Genomic DNA, 14,287 nt, shown 5'->3' with positions numbered 1-14,287 from the left:
TCGCCCCTTCCATCCGAGAGCGCCGGAGCACTTCCATGGCTCCACCGCAGCCATAGCCTTCCTATGCCGCCGTCTTCGTTCTGGGTCGACTCGAAGACGGCGTCTTCTTCGACTACAAGCGGACCAGTAGCCATATGGGGACAGGGATGACGCGATCGTCTTCTTCCATGATGTCCTCTTCTTCCTCTACATTGTCTTCTTATCCTGCGGCCGATCTGCATCCCCTTCGATTCTGGCCGTCTCCGACCACCTCGCGTCAATCCAGGCGCACCGCGTGCCTGTGGTGAGCACGCTCTTCCCACGCATCACTTCCCCCCCCCCCCGTTTCCTCCCCGTCTTGCGTGAATCCACCGTAGCAGCCCGAGGCGCACCACCACGGAACCCCGTCGTCGCCGAGGAATCCGTTCACTTCCCGTTGCATGCTTGGTATGAATGGCTTCGCCCCGCTGCGTAGCTTCCATCCGCGCCCTCCGCCGCATGTTTTGGTTGCCGGAACAGCTCCGACGAGCTCCTCCGCCGCTCTTTGTGCACAGCGACAGCTCCTTTGTTTCTTTCTCTGCTTCAGCACGCACACGACACTGGCGAGCAGCAGCCGCTCGTCCCCGCCTTGCGCATTCACACCCACACCCTCATCGTCTTCCGCACCCCCGCCGGCCCTTCGCAGCCGCGGTTGTCGCTGCTGTGCTCGGCTGCGTCGCCGGCAACCACCGTGAGCCATGGCTCCAAAGCTCGTTCGTTTCAGTCATTGGTTAAGAGTTGCTGGCTCCCATGTGTTGCACAAGTAGAGCAGTAGCTGAACTGGTCAGCACTCTGCTCCTCTATCCAGGAGGTTCAGGGTTCGATCCCTGGTTCTCCCGATTCTTTTTAGTCCCTACTTCTCTGTTTTAATTCGAGCGCACACACCCATAGCCGGTTGGGCCTGATTCCACTTCTGGGCCGCTGCACTCTAATGCTTCTGGCCCGTGCATATTTTTTTTACCAGTCTGTGTATTTTAGCATTTTTCCAATGCATTCTTATTTACAGAAAATGCCCCTGTTTTGAATTGTTAATAACTAAATATGCATGCATTGAAATTAAACAAACCAAATATGTAATATGCTTAGAATTTCATCTAGTTTCATAATATTCAATTTTCATCCATGTTTAAAATGTTTAAAATGATGTTTGTTTAGATTTGTTAAATGCCATGTTAAAATGATTTATTTCATAACTAAATAACCGTAGCTCCAAATTTAATAAACGTTATATGTAAATGGGGTGGAAAAATGCCTAGTTTAACATGGTGGACTTTATTTTCCTGTTTAACAACAATAAAATATGTTTTAGGCAGAACAGTACCAAACTCGAAATATGCATATGAGGATTTTCCGGAATTGTTGTTTGTTGTTCCAGCCTCATTTAAACATGCCTAGATAGGTAGTTTTATTATGGTTCACCTCTTGCAATATTTAACAACATTTAACTTTGTTTGGTAGCTTAAACGAGATTAAACTAAATATGTCAATGTGGTGTTTTGCCAATATGCAACTCATTGCATATTGAGCTCCACTTAACTTGTAGTATTGTTTGTTGCACTTTGCCATGCCATGCCATGCCTCATTAAACCGGTCATGCATCATAATTGTTTGTGCATCATGCCATATTTATGCTTGTGCATTTACCATGTTGTTTGTTTCTTTCCGGTGTTGCTTCTTAGTTCCGGTAATGTTGCGATTGTGAGGATTCGTTCGACTACTCCCGTTCGTCTTCATGGACTCGTTCTTCTTCCTAGCAGGATTTCAGGCAAGATGACCGCTACCCTGGATCTCACTACTATCATTGCTATGCTAGTTGCTTCGTTCTATCGCTTTGCTGCGCTTCCTATCATTTGCTCTTCAAGCCTCCCAAATTGCCATGAACCTCTAACCTTTGTCACCCTTCCTAGCAAACCGTTGCTTGGCTATGTTACCGCTTTGCTCAGCCCCTCTTATAGCGTTGTTAGTTGCAGGTGAAGTTGAAGATTGCTCCATGGTGAACAGGATTATGTTGGGATATCACAATATCTCTTATATATTATTAATGCATATATATACTTGGTAAAGGGTGGAAGGCTCGGCCTTATGCCTGGTGTTTTGTTCCACTCTTGCCACCCTAGTTTTCCGTCATACCGGTGTTATGTTCCCGGATTTTGCGTTCCTTATGCGGTTGGGTGATTTATGGGACCCCCTTGACAATTCGCTTTGAATAAAACTCCTCCAGCAAGACCCAACCTTGGTTTTACCATTTGCCTCACCTAGCTCTTTTTCCCTTGGGTTTCCGGAGCCCGAGGGTCATCTTTATTTTAGCCCCCACGGGCCAATGCTTGTCTAAGTGTTGGTACGAACCGAGTAGACTGCGGGGCCCCCTCGAGGAAACTCGAGGTCTGGTTTTACTTGTAGGATGTCTCATCCGGTGTTGCCCTGAGAACGAGATATGTGCAGCTCCTATCGGGATTGTCGGCGCATCGGGCGGCTTTGCTGGTCTTGTTTTACCATTGTCGAAATGTCTTGTAAACCGGGATTCCGAGACTGATCGGGTCTTCCTGGGAGAAGGAATATCCTTCGTTGATCGCGAGAGCTTATGATGGGCTAAGTTGGGACACCCCTGCAGGGTATAAACTTTCGAGAGCCGTGCCCGTGGTTATGTGGCAGATGGGAATTTGTTAATGTTCGGTTGTAGATAACTTGACACCAGATCCAAATTAAAACGCATCAACCGCGTGTGTAGCCGTGATGGTCTCTTTTCGGCGGAGTCCGGGAAGTGAACACGGTTTTGGGTTATGTTTGACGTAAGTAGGAGTTCAGGATCACCTCTTGATCATTGCTAGCTTCACGACCGTTCCGCTTGCTCTCTTCTCGCTCTTATTTGCGTATGTTAGCCACCATATATGCTTAGTCGCTGCTGCAACCTCACCACTTTACCCCTTTCCTTTCCCATTAAGCTTTGCTAGTCTTGATACCCATGGTTATGGGATTGCTGAGTCCTCGTGGCTCACAGATTACTACAACAACAGTTGCAAGTACAAGTTATGCGATGATAATGACGCGAGAGCGATGTTTGCTTGTTTTGGAGTTCTTCTTTTGCTTCTTCTTCGATCAGGGGATAGGTTTCAGGTCGGTAGCCTGGGCTAGCAGGGTCAATGTCGTTTGAGTTTCTATTTGTGATTCATCCGTAGTCAGATGGTGCTCTTATGTAAGATGATGTTGTATTCGTGTGGCATTGTATGCCTTTTGTATGTATCCCCATCTATTATGTAATGTTGATGTAATGATATCCACCTTGCAAAAGCGTCTTCAAGATGCGCTTCTATCCTAGGTGGGACCTTCGAGTTCCTTTAGGATAGGGTCGCATCTTGGGCGTGACACAGGTAGAAGCAATGGGGAGAGGAACCAAAGGGGGTGAAATGGCTGAAAGGTAATGCAATCTACGGGAAGGCGGAGAGAGCCAGCCGAGGAGCGGGGAATCTTTTGGTTTTCACCACGGTAAAACACCAGTCGACGACTTCTCACATCAAGGAGCAGTGGGTTTTTACAGGCGGAGTCATCGTGACTAATTGATGCCGCGCCTGCTCCCGTCAATCAAAAAATTGAAAATCCTGCCGCGCCAGCTTCCGTCAATTAAAAAATTAAAAATCCTGCCGCACCCAAACACCAGAGCAACGCTGCGGTGGATATTTAAATTTACCTGCCAACAAGTAGATAAAAAAAGGGGTGAAAAAAACAAATGTGGCAGCGACCTAGCTAATCGGTCGAACTAGTCCAACTAGCTAGCCATCGTGCTTCACTGATGTACTCGGCGGGAAAGGTGGTCTTTCGTGATTTGACGACTCGTTTACTTGCTTCGGTGCAACGACCGAGGAGGACCCAGAAAACACGCGGTAGGGCATCCCACGTCAGGAAGAATATATGCGTGCACCACCCGGGAGGACCCCGAAACCGCGCGGTAGGGTGTGCCACGTCTCGGCACGGAGGAAAAATGTGCGTGTAAAAATATACTGTATCAGATGTAGTACCTATGGTTCCACCTCGGGACCCAGCCAGTCGGTCGAAAACACCCCACTAGCCACACAGCTTCATCATGCAAACGTGGCACGATTAGCTCCGTCTCGAACAGCCACAACGTCTCTTATTCTAGGCGATTCTTCTATTTTCCAAGCTTTTTTTAGTTGTAATAACACCATGGCAAGCTAGCACCGCTCTTTGTGTGTGCCCGTGCAAAGGTTAGACAATGGAGAGAAGAGAGATTGAGATCGCAGACCTGGGACCCACCAGTAAGTGAGACAACGGTCATGCACGTGTTGATGAGGCACTCCCTCTACTCTACTCAATGCAAGTACTGTACAAAATCAAGTTATGGGACAAAGCTAACAACCGTTCGTTTTTTAGGCTATCGACTTACGCTTTGTAGTCTAGGTTGCTAGTTCGAATCTCGTCTTTCAGATTTGTTAGTTTTAGGTCCAAATTTGATTAATGACAAGTGGGACCCCCGTGTGTTGTTCCGATATTTCAGTGTAGGATGGTTTTTTTGAACAAACACTTTGCATGGTTAGACAAGTAACGACACGAGTTACACATATTTTGCAAGTTTACGAACAAGAATGATAGTGGCATAGAATATCACATCCACCCCACAGCTTAGATACTATGGTGATACGAGTTTTTACACCGTTGGAAGTGAGATCCAATGGCTTGGGAGTAGTCTTTGTGATTATGCGCAATTTCCAAACTCTCCAAAGGTTTTTTTGCAAATAAAACATTCAGGCCTCGTGTGTGCCCTGCATCTTCGATCCGACGGCTCCCCGGTGCTCATATTAGGTGCTCCCCGTAGCTTAATTACCCGCTATGGTGATATGAGCATCTAGGTCATATGATCAGTGATCAGATGGCACATGCATAGTACTTGTACTTTCTGTGCATTTCCCAAACTCTATCAGCTGTATATTGCAAAAACATTCAAACCTCCTACTGTGGGCCGTTAGATCTCAGTGAACTCGTATCACCATAGAATCTACGATGCGGGAGCACCTCATACTCTCCCGTGCGAGAAAACATAAGGTGCTATCGCAGCTTGGATACTACGGTGATACGAGCTTGGAGGTCGTTTGATTTGAGATCCAATGGCATCTGAGCAGTCTTTGTGCTTGTAAGCAGTGGCCGAACTCTTTTGGGGCTTTTCTGCAAAAAACCATTCGAACCACCGAGGAGGTGTTGGGTCACAAATCAACGCCTCCGAAGAGCTTGTATCACCAAAGCATCTAAGGTGTGGTAGCACATGATATTCTTACATACAGGAGAATATGATGTCCTCCTTCATCTTAGATGCTATGGTGATACAAGCTTCGAGGTCGTTGGATATGGGATCAAAGGGCATCTAAGTAGCTTTTTTACAAATTGTGTGCAATTCTCAAACTCATCAAGGTTTCCTGGAAAAAATTAAGACACATCATGTGAGCTGCTATATCTCAGATCTACAAGCTCCAAGCAACTCGTATCGACATATAGCATCTAAGGTATGGGGGCACATGATATTCTCCCGGGGAGGAGGGGTGAGGCATGCACAACCAATCGGTGATTGGGAGGGTGGGGACAAATATAATCTAAACAACCCTAAACAGAGCTCCACAATTTTATCTAAGGTCGAGGGGTTGACCCCCGACAATCATAGCTCCGCCTAAAAACAACATTTGCATGTACTGTAGTACTAGACTTAATATTCATGTTTCAGTTTCATGTTCATTTTAAATATTGAATTGAGGACCATGGATGTCTTACATTTTACTCGCTTCGTTCCTAAATATTAGTCTTTTTAGAGGCTTCAAATGGACTGGCACATACAGATGTATATAGACATATTTTAGAGTCTAGATTCACTCATTTTGCTCCGTATGTAGTTAGTTGTTGAACTCTCTAAAAGGCTAATATTTAGGAATAGAAGGAGTATTTTTGAATTCGTGTCATACATGCATGGGTTGGAAAATTAGATGCACTATACTTATTGGATTGTTGTTGTGTTCGTGCGTGTGTGTGTCTGTGTGGGTGTGGGTGTGGGTGTGTGTGTGTGGTCATATGCTTGATACATACAAAGTTTTCTCACCTCCATATTGTTCATCTTTTAAATTTGAATTTTCATTGGAAAACTTACTAGGGATACCATGAAATGTGAAATCCACGTTGAGATCACTATATCACAAACTCACTCTAATTCAACAACTCGTCACAAATCAATTACCACGTTGAGATTAGTATTTACAAGGAAAATATGGATATTGTAATACACATAGATTCGTTCGGCAATTTAAAAGGTTCCTTTCCTATTCTCGAATGGTAGGACCCAATGGCGTACCAGCCAGACTTTGGCTCGTGTTGATCCTAAAAAAAGGGCTCGTGTCCTTCGGTGGCGTGCGTGGTATGCACATTAGGCAACCCCAACCAGTCGAGCCTCAGCGTTTCAAGTCGAAATATCTGGCGGCCAGAATTCTAGCCCTAGGAAATTCCCCTCATGTCCCTGGTCCATAATGACTACCAATGAACAACGGAGGGATGCTTTAGTAACTAGACAACGTTACCTACCGTGCCGAGCACGGTTCAATTCCCTCGGTCGCCGCTCATCAAGGTCACCCGTCAACTGCATTGCCTAGTACTACTACTACTACTACTACACCAGGATGAGCACAGAATTGAGCCCGTTTGTTCATGCCTAGTACTTGAGTTAATATATCAGGCAATGCACTAGTACACACGGATTGTCCTTTTACTCCCTCCTTTCCGGTTTATAGGGCTTATCTTAACATTTTAGTTTTCCCAGTTTATAAGTCTCAATTTGGTTGTTCCCCATCACATGTTCAGATTTCAAGGTGCAATAAATCATTACATGCAAGAATTAAGAGAAAATTGACCAATGCATGTACTCTATGCATGCATGCATTGCATTTAATGCATTCGTAAACACAATTTTTGAGGAAAACAAGCGCATTAATTGAGTGGTTTTGCAAACTACAATAATTGTTCCACCACTCACCATCTACCTTGGTTGGTGAGATTTTTGAATTGAGCCCTATAAACCGGAAAGGAGGTTTAACTAAGCAAAATGTTTGACCAAAACCATTCTTAAGAAATACAACAGGACAGATGTACGGCTTGAAAATTTATTGCATGATGCAGGTTATGATATTGTTTCGAATCCTGGATTTTAAATTTCAGAAAATTCAAAAGTGAGCATAAATTCTTGAAACCGAGCATGGTCACGTGATATGGCAAAAATTTTACTTCGTAAGTTTTTTCTTCAATTCGAGACAAGCTGCTTATGACAAGTTGCACAAATGAAGAGCCAAGGTATTTTGGAACAAAGACCTGTCATGTTAAGGCGAACGTTTTCACTATTGAAACCGTGGGTGTTTACGTGCCGCCACGAGTCCCCGCTTCTCATCGGCAGGTGTCATCCCAACAAGCATGTGAGTCGATGGGAGGTGTGCGAGCAGACCGCTGCACCGGCTGTCAGAGAGGCGTGCGAGTAGACCGCTGTGCAGACTCACCGGGAGGCGAGCCCTTTGACCAGGCTCCGCCACCCACCGTCGTCCCAACTACTCCCACTTTTAATGTCGCCGGCATCGCAGTTTAAAATCAACCCCGCACTACCCGGTATCGCTACAATCCTCTCTCTTCCTCTCCGATTCTCTTGTCGTCTACCTCCAACTAGCCTGACCTAAACGTACGCCATGCCGCATCATGATGGTCTTCCCTTAGTGTTCCAGTTTCATGAGGAAGACACCCAGCCGGAGTCTCAAGAACATAAGGCGCTTTGGGACAAGCTTGAACTGGCCTTGCGGGAAGATGCCGCGCCTGTCCCCGCTCCCGTTCCGGCTCCCGTCGCCCCGACTGCGCCAGAGCCCATCCCCGTGGCATTGATGGGATGGGAGCCGCATATTGTTGCCGAGCTTGATGCCACGTCGTTCCACGAGGTCTCTGCCGACTTTCACGCGCCCGTGCACCTGCCAGCGCATGCGCCTGCGCGTGCACTGACATGCGCGCCTGTGCCGGTGCCCGTGCACACGAATGTCTCAGCCGCGCCGTTGACAGCGCCTGTCCCCGCGCGGGTGCCAGTGCCCCCCTCAGCGGCATGGATGGCCGTCGTCGACCGCTTCCTTGCACCAACGCAAGTCGCCTCCTCCTGCTAGTTGATTCGCTCCGATGTCCAGAACATTTTGGCCTTCCTTGAAGCTAGGACAACGTCCAGGAGTACGCCAACAACGGTGCAAGACGCCGCCGTCGCCGTCGGTCAGTGGCCCGACGACACATAGAGCACGGCAGAGGAGCCGCTTCCCACCGCGAGACGCCCCCGCCGCCGCCGCGTAATCTAAATTTGCCATGAAAAATGTTCGGACTGCCTTGCTTAAAATCCAAACATTTATCATCTCCGTTTATTTTATATCGATCGTCGTATAATTTAAAGTCCGAGTCAGACTGAACGAAATGTATGGTTTGATCGATTGAATGTTCTGCTAGAGCCGTATCAAATTAAATATAAAATGTCATCAAGCCACATATATTCCTTATCATCCAACGACCTAGACTGCTTCAATGTCGAATGCTCAACACGTTTAGCGTGCAGTTAATTTCATGCCAAAAATAGTGCTAATCACATGACAACACGCAAATAATATCCTGGTAGTTAATATCCGCATGCACTTAATATACTTCCAAATTAACGCGCATTGCACGTACACACTGACTAGTGCTGCTAGTAAGTGAAACTGGTGCCGTGACTTGTGAACGCGTCCAGATATGGTCAAGGCAACATCGCCCGCGAGTTCTTCCTGTTTGCCCGTGCGTGTAAATGCAGAAGGGGAGGAGAGAGAGAGAGCACACATGGAACCCACCAGTAAGTGAAGGCGAATAGTACTAAAAATAATATTACATGTTATCCATTAATTAGGTTGTGGTAATATAAAAACATTATGTGAACAAAGGGGGTACAACAAACATTGCTATTCTACGTATGTTGCCTATTGACGTGCGGCTTGAAGGCCCGGTCGCATGTTCGATCCTCGTACTTTATTTTTTAATTTGTATATATATGTGTCCAAATTTGTTTCATGACATGTGGGCCCCTCGGTGTGTAGTTTGTAGCATTTTAATTTGTGGGTCGAAATTTGTTCCATTCCAAGTGGACTATTGGTGTGTAGTTTTGTAGCTTATTTATAATAATTAAAAAGAACAACATAATTTTTTCAATAATACCATGGTGCGACATTGAAGGCGAGAAAGGACGTGCGAGAGAGTGATGACCGAGCCAGAGGGAAATCAACTAGGGGAGTTGCGTGGGTTGCAACGGTGTTTGGAGTAGTTGTGGGCCGAATGCTACGCAAATATAATCTAAACCGACCGGAATAAATGCCCACACAAATTTATCCAAGGTTGGAGTGCCCCTTGCAATGTAAATAGCTCCGGCTTTGCGAGGGATGGAGAGGTAGTAGATTCAACGCGTGGAAGATACGGTGTGAGAAAGCGAGGTCAATCGAGAGACATATAGATAGAGAGACGAAGTGAGTGTGGTCCGACATTCATTGAACAAATATATATGCTCCGGAGAGATATTGTCCGATTGAGATTTTGGTAAGGGTGAGGGCTGTAAGATAGAGCTTGAGAGATGATCCAGTCACAAACGTGTAGATATATTTTGTGCGTGGGAGGAAGCAAGGTCAACCGATCACATAGGGGTCGTGCGATCGAAAGAGTGAGACGGGTTGGAGAGAGTGACCTAGATAGATGATGTGCGTGAGAGAGTATACAATGTGAATAGGTCGAATTGGGCTCAAACATGGTGATATATCGTTTTTGTCCGAGAAAGAGGAAGGTCAATCGAGACATATGGAGATTGAGTGAGCATGGCCCACCATGAGGTCGAAAGAGTGGCGGCCGCTTGGATGGACTGACCTAGATAGACAATCTGCGTGAGAGAGTATAGAGTGTGTCGATCGAGGCCCGAACAGGGAGATATATCATTTGTGTGTGAAAGAAAATGAGGTTAAACGAGACTCACATAAAGATAGCGAGATTGAGCGAGTGTGGCCCACCGTGCGGAAGAAAGAGTGAGACAGTCTCGAGGGAGTGACCTAGATATACAACGTGCATGCGTGTGCACGAGAGGTTGGGGGGCTAGATAGGCAATACATGTATTTAGCGCGAGAGGGTGAGAGGGAGAGGGGGGAGAGAGAGCTCGGCATGGGGTGCAATGGCGGGTGTGTGAGGTAAATACATTTGGTAACAGGAGTGGAAAAAGGGGTTGTGTAGTTGAGAGACTTAGAGATCGAAACATGGAGAGAAAAATGAACGTGTGTTGGAAACCGATAGCTTGCTAAGGTGGTTAGGAGAGGAAGATTGACCGATAAGTATGTAGCATTTGTGCGTGGAGGGGGGGGGAGGGGCTAAAAACAACATTTGAATGTACATAGTACGAGACTTAATATCGATGTTTCAATTCGGTGTACATTGTATGATTTGAACCGAGGACCAGGCATACGGGTAATTATTTCAAATTTGTGCCATACTAAGTTTCGAAAAGTTGACATTGACTCAATTTGTTGGGACAATTACATTTTTACCCCTAGTTGGTTCCTACCCACGGGGTTTGCCCTTACTTTTCGAGCTTGCTCAGTTTTGCCCTTACTTTTTCTGTCGAGATCCCTCGAATGCCCTTTGACTGTTTGACCAAAACTTTGAAAATTCATAACTAATTCATATGAACTCAGAAAAATGCAAATAAGATATCAAAATGTTCAGATAAACATTACCTTTATGGGCATATCATTTGCATTCAAGACAAAAGCATCATTTAAATTACCCGAGGTAATTAGTGTTATTAACATTATTAAAAATAAATAGGTATAAACAATATTTTTTTCATGAATAAAAATTACATGCAAATGTAGGTGATGTTTTCTGAACATCCTGATAACTTATTTGCATTTTTCAGAGTTTGTATCAACTTGTTATGAATGTTCTAACGACTTTGACCATTATTTGGAAACTTCATAACAAGTTGATACGAACTCAGGAAAATGCAAATAAGGTATCAGGATGTTCAGAAAACATCACCTACATTTGCATGTAATTTTTATTCATGAAAAAAATATTGTTTATACCTATTTATTTTTAATAATGTTAATAACACTAATTACCTCGGGTAGTTTAAATGATGCTTTTGTCTTGAATGCAAATGATATGCCCATAAAGGTAATGTTTATCTGAACATTTTAATATCTTATTTGCATTTTTCTGAGTTCATGTGAATTAGTTATGAATTTTCAAAGTTTTGGTCAAACGGCCAAAGGGCATTCGAGGAACCTCGATGGAAAAAATAAGGGCAAAACTGAGCAAGCTCGAAAAGTAAGGGCAAAACCCGTGGGTAGGAACCAACTAGGGGTAAAAATGCAATTGTCCCCAATTTGTTGTGCTATTTTGTAGGTCATATGTTTGATCCATCCAAAAGTTTTCTCACTACCATGGTGTTCATCATATACATATGAATTTGTATTAAAAAGTAGTGTGGATACAATGAAATGCAAAATCCACATTAGAATTGGAGATCGCTACGTGACACACACTCTAATTCAAATAACTAACTACGTGACACACACTCTAATTCAAATAACTAATTATGTGAGACACACTCTAATCCACGTTAGCGTGGGTACCGTTTCGATTTTTTTTCAAATAACTCCTCATTAATTAATTTATAGTACTCCCTCTGTTCACTTTTATAAGACGTTGAAGACATTTCAGACAATGTGCAAAACAGTTCATTTTAAGTTGTCTGAAACGACTTACAAAAGTGAACGGACGGAGTATCTCGTTTTGAATGACTAATTATTGCAAGGAAAACACAGGCATGGTAATACATACAGATTCATTTGCAAATGAAAGAAGATTCGTTTGCATTCTCAAATGTAGGCGCACCAGGCAGACCAGGGTCGTGTCGGGGTGGACGCTGCTTTGGTGCCTTAAAGGCAACTGCCTTTGGGTCACTGACATGTGGGCCAGCCACCTGTTGGGCCCACATGTCATGGACACAAAGGCAGGTGCCTTAAGGCATCAAAGCATAGTCCTGTTGGGGTGGTCGCGTGTGTCGGACGGATGCGTAGCACCCAGCCATCCACCCCCCCCCCCCCAAAAGGACAATGACAATATAAGTTCGCGCTTCCATGTTTCGGATTGAAATATCTGGCGGCCCCAATTCTAGCCCTGTAAAATCTCTCTTCTCCACCGTCCCCTTCCGCGCCCAGATTTCTCAAATCCATAATTCGCCGCCATCCCTCGAATCTCCCCTCGTCTCGTCTCTTTCCCCACCGTTCCCCATCTCTGTGCTGGATGACGACGACAAAGACGATGGTCGCGCTTCACCACCGCACCGGAGCTACCTCATCTACGTCCTCGTCCATCGCACCAGGTGGTCCACCGACAACGTCGGCCGCCGCAACCGACGTGCCTCACAGACACCGAGTTCCACTGCATCAGGTGCGCTTCACCGATGCCGTCTCCCAGCTCATCGGGGCTACTTCACCGAGCACATCGTCGCACCTCCGCCCCACGAGGCCGTTGGGGCTTCACCAACGGTCTCGTCCACCGCATCATAGCGCTCTGCTGCCACTCAATATCTACATCCGTGCGTGGCCAGCTAACGCCAGCGCATCACCCTCAACGGCTCTGAAGTGACCCGCACTCTAGCTAGGCGAGCATGCCCAAACGCCGGCCCGAACTAGGTATCCACACATCACTCCCTTGTGCACTGTTCCGACGATGTTTGGATATCCTTTCACTGCTCTCTTAGCTTACACTCCTATGCAACTCTGACTTTAACTCTTATTTCTTCTGGAGATATCATCTAAAACAAGCAAATCCATTTTTTAGCAAAGCATGACGGCGCTACTGGATCTGGTACACATCCTGCACACCCATATAACCTTGTAAGTATCTGTCCTCCGGTACAACATCAAGGTCGATTCCTCTTATTTGATCAACCATTTGCCGTGTCAAAACTGCAGAGGGGGATGCAAGGAGCACAAGGCCTGCACATCCAAGCAAGTGGTAACATGGACTTGTACATGGAACATCCCAAGCGCAAGCAGAGCTGCAGTGAGCCTGTACAACGAGCTAGTGTAAGTCCCTGCATTTCATTTAATTCATACTGGCATTCGTGTATGATTTGTGTGTAGTGGCTGATCCACAAATTCAAGTTACCAGGGGCGAACATTTAACTTAAAAAATACGAAGGCACTTGCACTCCGGAAATCAACATAACTTGAGAAATGTGAAGCTACATGCACTTTGAAAACCAGCTAATGATCCAAAGTAGTTCAGATTATAAACACCAAATGATGCAAGCACCAAAAAACACAAAATGCAACATGGTGTACAAGGACTACAAACATGGTCTGTACCTGCTTGAATTATTCATTCTCTGGCTGAAAATATCGAAGTGTAATCGCACGTATAACCAGTGTGCAAACTGCATATCAATATATCTATCCTGCACAAGTATGGCAATAGTTTCAAACAACAGATTAGAAAAGTATTTATGCTATGTTGTCATGATACGGGGACTTTCTGGTAGATGGCCTCGACGTTTCCTCAAGCTATGAATATGCACTATAATTTGCTTGTCATCAATGCCTGCAAATCTCTGTCTCTCTCAACATAGTAGATCATCATTAGACACTAAATCCTTCAATGAGCTTGCAAAATGCTTGCATTAGATCCCTCATTAGACACTATATGTTCATCACCAGGAGCATGTAATTTTTTTGCATCAAATCCTTCATTAGCAGTCTGTTCATTAGACACTTCAGGCTCAAGAACAACATGATCTTGTATGTTTGCACCGGAAACTTGATTAGATACATCAGATTCAGTCAGTTCAGTATTGATTGGGGGAGTTATAAAATAAGTACAAATTGGTTTCATTTTCTCATAGATTCCCTACATACAAGCAGTTTTACAACACTGACAGGTTTAACTATTGGCCAGGAATTGAAGAGTTGAATTAGATATAATCAGGGATGTGATGTACCTGCTCGTTGCGCATGCTACTCTTGCAAGCTGTGACTGTCCGTTTGCGCAAGCTCGATGCTATGCCCGTGCTGCCGCTGCTGCCTCCCATGCAGGCTACACCCAGGGTTGGATCTTCATATTCTTGTCCTTTCGTTCGCTTGAAGCCCAACGACCGCCCTCCAACGAGGGCGCGAGGAAGTGCTGTGTTGGTCTGTCCAGCGGT

The sequence above is a fragment of the Triticum aestivum genome, chromosome 3B (assembly GCF_018294505.1).
Source record: "Triticum aestivum cultivar Chinese Spring chromosome 3B, IWGSC CS RefSeq v2.1, whole genome shotgun sequence".
Lineage (NCBI taxonomy): Eukaryota > Viridiplantae > Streptophyta > Magnoliopsida > Poales > Poaceae > Triticum > Triticum aestivum.
This window is presented reverse-complemented; position numbering follows the sequence as displayed.